The sequence below is a fragment of the Danio rerio genome, chromosome 21 (genome assembly GCF_049306965.1).
Source record: "Danio rerio strain Tuebingen ecotype United States chromosome 21, GRCz12tu, whole genome shotgun sequence".
NCBI lineage: Eukaryota > Metazoa > Chordata > Actinopteri > Cypriniformes > Danionidae > Danio > Danio rerio.
Window position 1 is genome coordinate 32,792,480 of NC_133196.1, and position 14,414 is coordinate 32,806,893.

General features: G+C 34.9%; 1 protein-coding gene across 1 annotated transcript in view; it reads right to left on the reverse strand.

The window, feature by feature from the left end:
- The window catches only part of pfdn1 (prefoldin subunit 1), a 45,221-nt gene that overhangs the window by 23,057 nt on the left and 7,750 nt on the right, over positions 1–14,414 (reverse strand).

The following is a 14,414-nucleotide window of genomic DNA, read 5'->3' on the forward strand; positions in this document are numbered from 1 at the left end:
ACCACTACTCTTTTGTGAAAAGTGCAATGGGATTTTTATTGTCCAAAGAGAGTCAAGACCTCAGTTCTGTGTCTCATCTGAAAGACAGCGCTCACTGACAGTATAGAGTCCCCTTTACTTTACTGGGGCATTAGGACTCCTACAGACCACAGATTGAGCACCCCCTGCTGGCCTCACTTACACCACTTCCAACAGCAACCTAGTTTTCCCATGTGGTCTTCCATCCAGGGACTGACCAGGCTCATCCCTGCTTAACTTCAGTGAGTAACCAGTCTTGGGTGCAGGGTGAACTGGCAGTGGTTTTTACAATATTGAAATAAATAATTATCACAATATTATTATTTAATATTGTTTTAATATTGTTAGTTTTTTAATATTAAGTTAATAAAAAATATTAAACATTTTACAGACCCCAAACATTTAAAACTAATTTGATTAAAATAATTATTTTGATCAAAAAAGTTCTTATTAAACATTTTAAAACACTACACATCTTTTTGCTCAGTGTCATCAGACTACATTTTAGTAGGATCAGTAAAAAGACCCTTAAACCTTTGAAAGTAAACTGTATAAAAAAAACTAAACAATATTTAATATTGTCAATCCACATTCTTTAAGTGGCCACTCCACTGAAAATGTTCCTACCTAAACCTCATAGGCCAAGACCAAGAGTACAGAAGTGGTGCAAGACAGCGGTTGTGAGAAGACCCATCAAGTCTCAAAGAAGATGTGGGCATGAAAGGCCCATGTAAGGATATTAATCCCCATGCACTGACACCCAAGCCATGCACCTAATTCTGCAGCATCTCCCTCCCGCTGCCTCTAGAGTATTAATAACAAGATCCCAATCTTTCACTGCAAATACAGCAAACAATACCTCAGCTAAGACTCTTTGAAAGGGAGCTGACAGATCCATAACAGGCCTGTCAACAGGTTTCTCTCGCTTGTCGCTGTCACACAGCCCACCTTATTCGTGGCCAATTATGAGCTCATTTGGGCACCAGCAGTGGGGTTATTGTCACCCCAGGAGTCATCGGTCACGTATGGGGATCACGAGGGTGATGAGTGGGCCAAAGTGCTGCTCACATGCTGACGACATCATGTTACCTCGTAATGTATTGCCTTGCGTCCAGACTGTGTGAATACAGAGGCCAAAGGAGCCATGAGTTCATTCGCTCCGTGTGGTCTAAATGCGGTATGTTCTAGGCGGAAAATGGCAGCTATGTGGTTTGACTGTACATAGGCGTTAAAAAAGCAAGGAGGCCTCTGAAGCATTTGTGTGACTCAGGGCTTGTCTTTCAGATGCTAACAATCACATTCATTATATCAGCGCCCTTAAAGCGATAGTTCACCTAAACTCTGACATTAATCAATCACCAAAACCCTGAGAGATTGGTTGATTTTTGGAATACAATTTAAGGTATTTCAGATCTAATCTGCAAGGCATTAAAAGAGCCGCAGGAAATTCAGCTAAAAAAAAATCCTCAGAACAGTCCGTGTGACATCAGTGGTTCAATTGTAAAGTTACAAAACTTTGGAAACTTTTTTGTGCACACAAAAATAAACATTTAAACAAAAATAAACACGTTACTCAACAGTTTCCTTTCTTTAGTGAAAGATCAGTTCATGAGTGCTCAGTGTCCTGTATCACGACTGATCACGCTGCTGACCCATATTTCAGATGAGTCTGCAAGTATCAAACAGAGTAAGTCAGACTTGGACATACATCAACGTACATGTGTGCCCTAGACTGACACTAGAGGGAAAGAAACTATGGATTAGGGTACTCCTGAAGGTGAGGGACGAGACGCTAACTCCCCGAGAAGAGACTGCTTAACAAGAGCGAGACGAGATTTTTACAGTATTTTTAAGTTATCTTCAATGATGAAATACATGAATGGAAACTATTTTATTCAACTGAAAAAAAATTAAATAAATCACAAATTGCAAAACTATTTAGGTGCTTTTTTAAATCAACTTGTTATTTTACATTTATTTGAATCAATTGTGCCATAAAGCACATGCAAACACTGCTAAATATTAAGCTATAAACTCTACTGACTTGCTTCTCCCCTGTACAATTTCACAAGATTCAAACTCCTTTCCACAAATTAAATTGTTTTTAAAAATGTATGTGATCATGTAATTTGTAACATGTAAACAGTTTCCCTTTCATTCAGCAACAGTTTGTTTTTTTTCAGTTGCAGCAGATTGATTTTAGGGTACAATGTTAAACTTTGACACCTTTATGGCACTCACATTCATTAAAAATAAAGGCCACGACTAAACAAGGAGGACAATCTTCAAGTGCCTCCAAGTCTCCAATATAAACCAGTAATAGTCTTGTGCTATAAACATTAGATTAATATTAGATTAAACAACTGAATAACGATGATAAAAAATAGACTGTTGCACTTTTTTGTGTCCTCAATAAGCTTGTTTATATAGTTCCTATTGGTGTGTGTGAACCATTGTGTGCGCAATATTTGTATGCTTATAACCACCTCCAAGCATAGAGGGGGTTGCGAGTCACTGGTGTTGTTATTTTAAGGGTCGCGGACTGAAATGTTTGAGATCCCCTGCTGTAGAGTATCAAAAAATATATAGCTGAAAGGGGCTAATAATATTGAGCTTAAAATGTTTTTTGAGAAATTAAAAACTGCTTTTAATCTAGTCGAAATAAAACAAATAATACTTTTTCCAGAAGAAAAAATATTATCAGACATACTGTGAAAATTTCCCTGCTATGTTAAACATAATTTGGGATATATAAAATAATAATAATTCAATGGGGGGCTAATAATTCTGACTTCAACTGTATGTCAAAATGACAATGTAAGGACCAAGCAATATCTCCAGGTACTGCTTTGAGAACCAGACCAAAAAAGTTATATGTACACCTGAACACCCCGTCCAAGAAGTCATCACTTCTGAGGGTTATTATGCTGCTGGAGAGACTGTTCAAGTCACTGCTGTCCACCAGGTCAAAAGAAACCGTCATCAACCACTGCTGGGTGCTCTGTATGCGTATAAAACCTCCACACATCATAAGGAATAGATTCTACTGGATTGAAGAAGATTTATTTAATGAAATCTCCTAGGGATGGGCGATTAATCGAAAGTAATCGAAAATGACATTCAGAACCTATAATCAATCTAACTTTTCAAGGACAATTTTTTCAATGACTTTCCCTACGTGTCACGTGACCCCGCTCTGTTAAAGGCTGTGGCTGACTTCTACTTCTGTGGCCACTTTGCAGCTACATCTGATCTCTAGTCAAGTAGAACGATGGACTCATTCTTGAGCCTTGCGTTGCACTACATGATGATTGGAAGCAGCGCCAAAGATGCCTTTAGATAACATATAAAACTTGTCAGTGAATTATGGGGCAAAACACCAGTTTGAAATAAAGAGCCCCTATTATGGGTTTTTGAAAATGATCTTCCATGCAGTGTGTAACACAGCACTAAGTGTATGAAAATATCCAGCTGAGGTTTAAATCTGAAAGTGCACTGTTTAAAACTATTGATTCTTTAACAAAATAGACGACTCAGAGTCTAATGAATCGAGTTGGGTTCGGATCTTTTACTTGAACACATTGACGTCGATACGGTACATCAACAAATATGTAGTGTAAATATGTTTCTGTAAAATGTGTCGCACTAGTCGAGCGTGGGCCCGTGGGGGATCACGGGACTGATCATGACACGAAGATAATGATCACTGACAGATAGATTCGGCTGCGAAAATAAAGGGTTGAAGTTAATTTTCACAACAGTACCACAGAATTGCCAACCTAGTGCTGTGTTTGTTCTTGTAATTTTTCTGATATTTGATACAATAACCTATGCTGCAACGCGGGACTCATCGACCGTTTAATATTAAAAAAAGGAGCAGCAGAGACTATTATGTATGGGACTTTACCAGACTTTGACAGAGACTTTGTCAGTAACTGTTACAGTTTATTTGAACCAGTTTCTTCTTCCTCCGGATCATAACATGCAAGTCTCTTTCTAAATTGTTGCCTCAATTTGTGTAGTTTGCAAAATATGTGTTTAATTGTGTGTTATAACTTGTAATCACATATCAGCTTGTGATCACATATCTATTATAGATCAGTGCTTGTACTGTATTGCTCAGGTTAAACCTTTATGGTTTGTTTACATAACAGTACGTTTGTAAACAGTATGTTTACATACTGCGTCCAAAACCACGTTGAAAACACGACAAATGCTTTTTCATTTACCAATTTAAACACGCTTCTGAACTCGTGATTCTCTGCTGTTTGCTTTTGCTATGGCCACCATCAGCTGTTCCGCACAAACTTGGTGCGGTCAGTTATTAAAATAGTTTAACTTTTGCCACTGTGTGGATTAATACTAAATGTGTGTCGCTGTTATTACTTGGGGTTAGGGTTAAGAGTAGAGTAATGTGCTGGTGTTTTCATTCATTGCTTTATTACATTCCTGCATTGGGTTCTCAAATACTCTGTATGCTACTTCATAGCCGAGGTGGGCATTTCTCTGCCTCGCTCTGAACCCAGTCGAATAATCACAACAGACTGGGTCATCGGTCCAATCAGCGCAGATTAGCTTCACGCTAAGGAGGGGTCTGGGAACAAGTGAATTGCTGAACAAATCATCTGGGAGTTGTTGGGATAATTAGGTAAAAATAAGCACATGTTAAGAAAATGAAAGTGTTTTTGACCTTGCACGCATATCAGCCTGTTGTTTGAGACCCCCAAAACCAAAATATGATCTTTTATTATGCAAAATGGTGGCTCTTTAAAACATCTTAATTTGTGTTTCACAGTTTAACAAGTTTGGAATTGCATGTCTTAAATCTAACTTGAATTTGTGAAGCTTGTAATGAATTATCATATTCTTGTAAAAATGTTCCTAGTTCTCAAATTTGTAAACTCTTTTTTTGGGATTAACACAATTTCAAGGTTATCCTAACTGTAGATGGTTTACATTTTGAAAACATTCAATGTGCAAAAGAAAATAATCACGCCCCTGCTCTCAATGAGATAAGTGTCAGTCACAGTGGAATGAAACTATCTGTCATCGCTTTTGAACAGACACTTCTTGTGTGGTGCGGCTGGGCTCTCTCTCACTGTCTGCCAGTTGAGGGAAGCCCTGGGCATCAATCCAGAAGTCACCAGCCCTACATTTATTCAGGATGATGTCACGGCCGAGCCTGGAAATACACCCAAACTGCCCAGTGCACCGCTGCCAAAGACAGACAGGCCCAGACTCGATGCAGAACACACACACAGACTATATGACTGAACACCCATGATCACACAAGCCTCATTTACACATCAGGTGTACTTCCTTCCAATTCAAATGCTTATTAAATGCACGGTTCCTGTAAATAACGGCAATAGCATTAAGTGATGCAAAAGTCACCTGTGGATTAGTAATTCATTACATAGTAAAATAAATTAGTCAGATATGCAAATTCCTTAACATTGATATTTTGGGCTAAAGAAGGAAATGCAAATGCCATATCATGTCACATATGCACATGGCACTCGAAGACGAGCATGTTTTCACATAAAAATGTGACTAACCTGTTTCCAAAACATGTACAATTCCAGTGAATGAAAAATGCAAAAAAAGATGTCGCAATTAACAGCAGAGAGGCCATTTATCCAATGCACAATTGGTTGATGCTTAAGCTGAAATGGTTTCAAAAGAACTTTTATGCTCGAGGCTGCATTTATTTGATTATAAATAAAAATTAAATAGTATTACGATAAGAAGATTTTTTTTCACTAATTTAATAGACTTAAAATGCTACTTAGGTTTTTTTTTTATTGAAAGTTTAAAGAACTTAATTTAATGGAAATGTCTTTGCAGCTTTATAAACTGTTTAAAAATTTACTACTGTTACTATTATTATTTCAATTAATTATTATAAATATTTAGCCTATTTATCATTAAATTGTTATTAATAACCATGTTTTAATAAACAACAACCAATGCTAAAAAAAAACTTAATTGAAGACCTTATTCACTTTGTAGCTGCCAGTTGCTCTGCTGCAAACGCAGAGGTGTGTAGGTCTACAGCATGTACAGTACAACCGGCCTCTGAGTGAGCTGAGACAAGATCACGTGAGCTCTACTGGTGCTCCAATTGGCTGTCACTTAAGAAAGTTGTTCTGCATTTGAAAAGAAAGAAAGAAAGAAAGAAAGAAAAAACGAAATAAATAAAAAGAAAGAAAAGAACGAAAAGAACAAAAAGAAAGAAAAGAATGAAAAAAAGAAAAAGTAAAAGAAAAGAATGAAAAAGAATAAAAAGAAAGAAAAGAAAAACAAGAATGAAAAAAGAAAAGAATGAAAAAAGAAAAGAATGTAGAACGAAAAAGAAAAGAATAAAAAGAAAAAAAAGAACGAAAAGAAAGAAAAGAACAAAAAGAAAAAATGAAAAGAAAAGAAAGAACGAAAAGAAAAAAAGAACGGAAGGAATGTAAAGAAAAAAACGAAAAATTAAATGAAAAGAACGAAAGAAATCAAAAGAAAAGAAAGAACAAAAAGAAAAAAAGAACGGAAGGAATGTAAAGAAAAAAACGAAAAAGAATGAAATGAAAAGAACGAAAAAAATGAAAAGAAAGAAAAGAATGAAAAGACACATGGAATGACAAGACAGAAAGGAATGAAAAGAATGAAGAAAGAAAAGAATGAAGAAAGAAAAGATAGAAAAGAATGAAAAGAACTAAAAGAACGAAAAGAAAAAACAACAAAAAGAAAAGAACGGAAAAAAAATGTAAAGAAATAAAAGAATGGAAAAAAAAGAAAAAGAAAGAAAGAACGAATAACAAAATGGAAGAAAAGAACAAAAAGAAAGAAAAGAAACAAAAAAAACGAAAAAAAAGAAAAGAATGAAAAGAAAAGAACGAAAAAGAATGAAAAAAGACAGAAAAGAACGAAAAAATGACAAGAAAGAAAAGAATAAAAAGAATGAAAAGAAAGAAAATAATAATAGGAATGAAGAACAAAAAGAAAGAAAAAGAAAAGAACGAAACAACAAACAACAAAGAACAAATAAGAACAAATGAGAACAAAAAAGAACAAATAAGAACACAAAAAAGAACAAAAAGAAAGAAAAAATGACTGAACGGATGGACAAACGAACGGAAGAAAGATTTACAGTACTAAATCTGATACATAAGAAAAAAAGCCAATGGATTAATTCTTGAAAAGGTCACCAAAAAAATTCTGATCTACATTTTCAATAGCTGGAAAGAGATGAAGAAACAAGTCGGCATGACACATCAGACCCAGACAGATCAAAGCAAACATGACATACTACATGTCCCACCCATGCCTGTATTGCCTTCATCTCTTCATACACTCATATCAAAGGTCTGTGATTCAGATCATATCTCACATTCTCCTTGAAGACCTCTGAAATTTGAAGGCCCATTTCAAAGAAACAGCTGGAGGTGTCTGGCCTTCTCCCACTCGCGATTGGAATAACTCTCTCTTATAATCTCTTACACTCAAGAATGCAACTTTCCATTTCACTCTTCATAGTCTATTTTTAAACGCATTCTGCTGAGTAGCCAGAACTATTTTTACAATTACAATATTCATCCGGTCACTCGGTTAAACAAGTCGTTCAAAATGGCAGACTAATTTATGGACAAAACAAGTGACTGTCTTCAAGAGCGAAACTATGAGTCATTTACTTGATCGTTTTATTCAACACCACAGATTCGTTCAGAGATGGGGCATCACTGTTTTGCTCAGAGATTTGATTGGAACTGTTTCCAGTGTCAAAATAGTCTAAATAGATAATTGCTAGATGAAAAATAGAAATAGATATTTATAAATAGATAATCTAATGATAATCACTCCATATGCAGCATTTTCTCGTTGCAAGTTCATGGCGGAGGATTACACTCATCACGATTTGACAAATTTGTCTGCTGTTGGTGTCACAGCGTAGTTTTAAATAAAGCAGTTGATTAAACTGCTGGTTATTTATAAGGATAGCCACTTATTGAAAATGTTTTTCAGATAGTTGCAGCATATCAGTAGGCATTCACAAGTGAGAGCTCCTTACCACAGACAGTTGTTTTGGAATCTGGTGTATGTCTCTAATGTAGTTAAACATGACATACATCACCAAGACAAAAGTCTTGTCACCTGTCCAAGTTTTAGGAACCAGAAATACTAACTCGACTTCTGGTCAATCATTTGGTATCAGAAGTGGCTTACATGAAAGGCAAAGATGTCTAGATTACGCTTATTTTACCAAAATAAAACATGATCATCCCTTGATTTTTAATTATTTAATTAAGACAGTAAGGTCTGACTTTGCCATCCCAGATGACTTTATAAATCAGTTATTATCAAAGTAAGCGTTCTTGCAGGACTCCCAGAGTTCATTAAGATTCTTTGGATTCATCGTCAATGCTTCTTCCTTCATCTTACCTCAGACAAGCTCAATAATTTTCATATCTGGTGACTGGGTTGGCTAATCCTGCAGCACCTTGACCTTCTTTGCTTTCAAGATCTTTGATGTGAAGGCTAAAGTAAGAAAAGGAGCACTATCCTGCTGAAGAATTTGCCCTCTCCAGTGGTTTGTAATGTAATGGGCAGCACAAATGTCTTGATACCTCAGGCTGTTGATGTTGCCATCCACTCTAGATCTCTCGCACACCCCCAAACCATGATTTTTCCTTTACTAAACTTGACTTATTTCTGTGAGAATCTTGTGTCCATGCAGGTTACAATACTGAATTATTGGTGATGATTGGCATGCAGTTCAACAGATGATTAGTCTGAAAAATATACATTCTTCCCACCTTCTCAACTAGAAGTCAAGCTATTATTTATTGCTCTTACAACTGGAATCGACGACAAGACTTTTGTCAGGTAGTGTATAATTTTTTTTTATTTAAAACAAATATCTAAAAAAAATTGGGCCTTAATTATGTTATTTGTTCTAGAGAAATGCGGTTTGATTTAGGGCAATGTAAATTAAATGCTATATTAAAATTAGGACACTGACCTTTTGATTTTTTTACTTATTTTATTGTTGCTCGTTACATATTGTCATTTAGTAAATGATATGTGTTAAATAACAGCCGTATAAAAAAAAAAGTTATTTATTGCAAAATGGTCTGTGTTGATCTTAATCTATTCTCTGACCTTTTTATTGAAAGGGAACAAAATTCTCACTATTATGGTAAATCCACTTAACTGTTAATATTGCTTTCCAGACATACGAACCAATATTTTAATAAGATGAGATTGATCTGAAGAAGAGTTTAAAATACGTAAATAATGAATCACAGTCTCTCTTTCAATCTCTTAACCTCTCCTTCATAATTCAGCAGATTAGTATTCTGTTTGAAGTGTAAAATTACACCGGTGTGCTTATAATGTTAACTTTAGCACATCGCGTCATCAGATGTTAAAAATCAATCTGCTTGGCGCAGAGCTAAAGAAAGAGGTGTGTGGCGCTTGCGGAGCAGATACACACGTGCTAGAGAAGCCCTTCTGCAGACCAATGCTGTTGTGTTGGCATTTCAGTTACTGCAAAATTAGGAATTTCCCCATGCTGCATTGTTGGTAAAACAATTATTACAAATTTGAAAAATGTGCTCGTAGTTGTGTAAAATAATGCATGTTTTCTATATATAAAGTTATTTGTTTTGTAAAGCAGCATGGCTTTACGGTTTAGTTTGTTACCTCAGATTGAATTGATTCAAATGGCGCGAGACACAGAACATAGACTCAAGCAACTTTGCCATGCATGAGGCTTAGAAGTAGAACATAATTAAAGTTAGTTTCCGGGTGCACAGACAGAGGAACCCCAAACTGTACCTGAGTCTGCTTGAAAACAGTGATCAGGAAGGGTAACGCGAACGCCACGGTTCACTTGAGATGTGATCTCGTTTGCAACAAATCACGGAAATACTGCTTGTATAAGTTGGTCAAGCAGTGTATTGTTGCATTAATCACTCGCTTTTCTGACACACACAGGTCTACTGTAAACAACGAGCAGCAGATCTAGTTTCTAATTTAAATATGTACAGTTGAAGTCAGAATTATTAGCCCCCCTGTTTATTTTTTCCCCAATTTCTGTTTCATGGAGAGAAGATTTTTTTCACCACATCTGTAACTATAATAGTTTTAATAATTTCTAATAACTGATTTATTTTATCTTTGCCATGATGGCAGTAAATAATATTTTACTAGATATGTTTTAAGACACTTTTATACAGCTTAATGTGACATTTAAAGGCTTCACTAGGTAAATTAGTTTAACTAGGCAGGTTAGGGTAATTAGGCAGGTTATTCTATAACAATGGTTTGTTCTGTAGACTATCGAAAATAAAAAAAATAATTCTGACTTCAACTGTAATTCTATATAAAAAATATAGTATTATATATCCATATCATGAGTTAATGTTTAGATTTCAAAGGTATACAATTATCTCATGTGTATGTGCAATTTATATTTCAAAATATCTTAAAAATTGTGTGTGTGTGCGTGTATATATATATATATATATATATATATATATATATATATATATATATATATATATATGTTTGTATGACACATATATGTATCCTGTATTTACCAGGTTCAAGCAACATTACCAGGTTTTGATGAATAGGCTACAATACATAAATACTTTACAGCACTTGTAAGCCATTTTTAATTAACTTTTAAAATCAAGTTTTAATTTAAACGTTTTTTGTCTGGAAGTACAGTTAATGTTTAAACTACTTATAATGTTTAAAATGGCTGACAATGATACATATTCTTAATAATAGTAATTATTCTGCCTGGTTTTTGAACTGTGCAGTGCTGTAGCTGCTGAATTAGGTCTACTACGCCCCTGTATTTCAATACTGGTCATTATGGTGGTACTTGGAAAAAATGAGAACCACTGCTCTGAATAATAATTTTTTTTCTGTTCAAATTTCATTGAAAATATTAGCTATTAGCAACTGAACTGATAATAACTGATAGGTGGTCTCTTAATTTTTTTTCCCAGAGCTGTATGACCAATGTAGATGATTTTCCACAGGATGAAATGAAAATTGAGAAATACACTACAGCTGACATGATGTGGTACAATACTAAAAGATTACAGTTGATCACGCCTCTATGAGCTTGTTTATTTAGTCTAACAGGAAATTTAAACCATTACTAAAGCAATTACAATTGTGCACTGTGAGATAACAGTTAACAGTATTTTTAGAACATGACTTTAAATTTCCATCAGAAGGAAATAAACACTTCCCTCTATCCTTCTCATGAACTTTTCCAAATCTTAAAATATCTTCTTCACCTCATGAAAAATACAGAGAAGGCAGTGCTTTTCAACTGATGTGGGTCATGAGAAAAAGAAACTGTGAAAATGATAAAGGGAAGTTGCCAACAAAAGCATCTCTCTCATGTCATGAGGTTTAAAAATAACAGCACTGATCTGAGAGCTGTTGAAACAGGAGATCCCTTTGTCAGAAAGCAGGACCTCCCTGGAGTCTACAGGTGGTCACGGTTGCTTATGAAGTTCAGGTAAACATCTGTACAAATGCCTTTCCATTCTGTCATAAACAATGACATCAGTGAGAGGTTCACTTTTGTCAACATTGTGACTGATGTGGTCTCAACTTTCAGAATCTGTTGTATGTGCCTTATAATGTTATTGATTCACACAATAGTGAAAAAAGAAAACTAGTCAAGCATCAAATGTGTTCAACAGACAAGTTAAGGGCCAGTCACATTTCCATTTTTTTTTCTGTGGTTTGAACTAGAGCTGGGCCGATAAATTATATTATATTAAATAACAATTTTTTATCGCAAAATTTATGTCAATAACAATGATAAGCTGTGGACTTTTTTACTCTATATTGATCTAAGAGCCAATCACACAGCAGAAGTAGGCAACAATTGGAATCTAAGTGTGTTGATGTTAGGAATGTACTGAATTTTCAGCCAACGAAAATATATCGGATGAAAATGGACCCTCTGATTTTTGTGGCTTCAGTCATTGAAATATATATCGCTACCGTTTACTATAGAAAATAATTATAGAGATTGCATTTTTGCCATATCACCCAGCTCAAGTTTGAATATTGGGGATTCTCTAGGGCCAATAACCAGGGTAACACCCCACCCCAAACTTGGTCACCTGGGACTGAAGAAGACGTCATGAAGTGTAGTTTGGTGAGGAGAGGGTTAATGAAGTTGTTTTTCCCATGTTTTAACTTAAGGCTGCCAGCTAACATCAACATTTCAAACTATTTTTTATCTCAAAACTCACTTTCAGAAAACAGCGAGTGTCTTAAATATCTCCCAGCTGCCATCTGATTAGAATTCAGAGCATTGTATGAGGCAGAAATATCAGTATAAATGTTTATACAACAGTTCTGTCTAGTTCTCGAATCTGTTTGGCTTATAGTCGTGTAATATTCTGTAATAACAGCAAAATGTGTATTACTCTGCCAACATAGACTGACAGCAGATCAATAGACTCACTACAGTATGACAAATATTGTAGCTGTTGGACAACATAATGTACTTTTGAGGCTTTTTTTTAGGCCAGAATGTAGTTGTTTAGATTGCAGCTATGCAGTTTATTTATAATAGAATATTGTCTATTTTAAATATTTATAATTTCGGAGATCAGGGGACATCAGCCTGTCACACTGAGCAGAGCGAAGATGGTTGCACCACAAGATGGTCAAAGAGACTGCATAATAAGCAGCGAAAAACTCAGCATTTTCTTTTCGGATTTTAAACTACAGCTGATCAAATCATTAAATCATTATTAAACAGGTAAGTCTCATTCTAAATTGTTCTCCCTTATTTGTATGTTGTTGTGCTGTATTTATACCATAGTAATCTGCAAGTGTTTTCTTTGCTTTGGCTTTTTTAGGCTTAATTATTGTGATCTGATTGAAACAAAGAATTCTCCATGTTTGATTTTCTTTTATCTATAGACGATGATGCCGTCAAACTGTTGTATAAATGCAATATCACACTCGTAGCAGTGCAATATGGCTGTATATTGTCACAGGTGGGACACTAAGGCAACTCACGCCTCCCACCAGTGCCGATATACAGTCATTATCCACTGCTACCAGTGTGATACTGCTCATACCAACCATAAATGTATTTGCAAACAACATCTATAATCAACACACATTAAGCCAAATTGTACTACACGGCTGTTAAATGCTTGAATCTGATTGCCTGATGAACATTCTAGGTGTGCTATTATTATCAGATAAACACACAGCTCAAGTTTAAAAATCACTAAAATGTTCAAAATGAATGTTCTTTTATTTTACAGCCTACAACAGTTAAAAAATAATGATAAAAAACAAAGGACTTTAGACAAAATATATATATATAAAAAAAACTAGTCTACACACAAAAATCTGACAAATTTCTTGAACAGCAACATCTGAACAATATCGATAAGTCTAGAAATAAATAAAGTATCATGGCCATATTACCACCTTACAATCAAGAATTCAATGGTTCGACATCAATTATTTCAGACCAATTAAAGGATTAAGATAAATCATATAAAATGAAACAGGGTTTCTGCAGGTTTCTTCAAATCAAATTGTAGACTTTTTAAGACCCTTTCAAGACCATGATGAATTAAATTTTAGACTCAAAGAAGGCTTAACACTACGCAGTTTTTCGAATGGCCCAGTTACTTCTGTAAATAGTTTTTGTATTAATGGAAGATCATGTAAAGGGATGTGTTGCGAGTTTTCTTTCTTTCTTTTTTTATTTTTAATAGCAATCGGAAATCCATCAGAAACTACTTTAAATGCTGATCTGCTTAAGAATAATTTACTATCATTAAATATCCTTCTGATTTATTTATCAAATAAACAGCTAAAAAGAACAGAATTTATTGGACAATATGCTTTTCTAACATAATAATCGTCTAAACTGCCACATTTAATCCAACGAATTCATATCTTGCAGCTGATTTTTTTAAATTTGCTTATATGAGATATAAATAAACAAAATAAAACAAACGCAATCAACACACACATAAGACTATGGTTATATCATAATGTCAAAATTACATCAGAGGATATTCACGTGGTGGGGGGAAATTCAGTAAAACTTCAGACCAAAGGTTTGTGATGCTGGGAAACCTGTGACAAAATCTGTGATTCAACACCCCACATAAGGAAACAACATGATGGGACACTGAATCGTACGCATCCGTCATTTTCATAAAGCCACACACATCGATGACGACAATGACATCTGTCATCCCCCTGTTTTCCTACACTGACTTCTTGGTAAGTTAAATCAAGAATGAATACATCAATTCTTTCACAGAATGTTTTTCAGACCACCTACGAAAATCAAGCAAGACTTTCCCACTAACATAACTGACTACTAA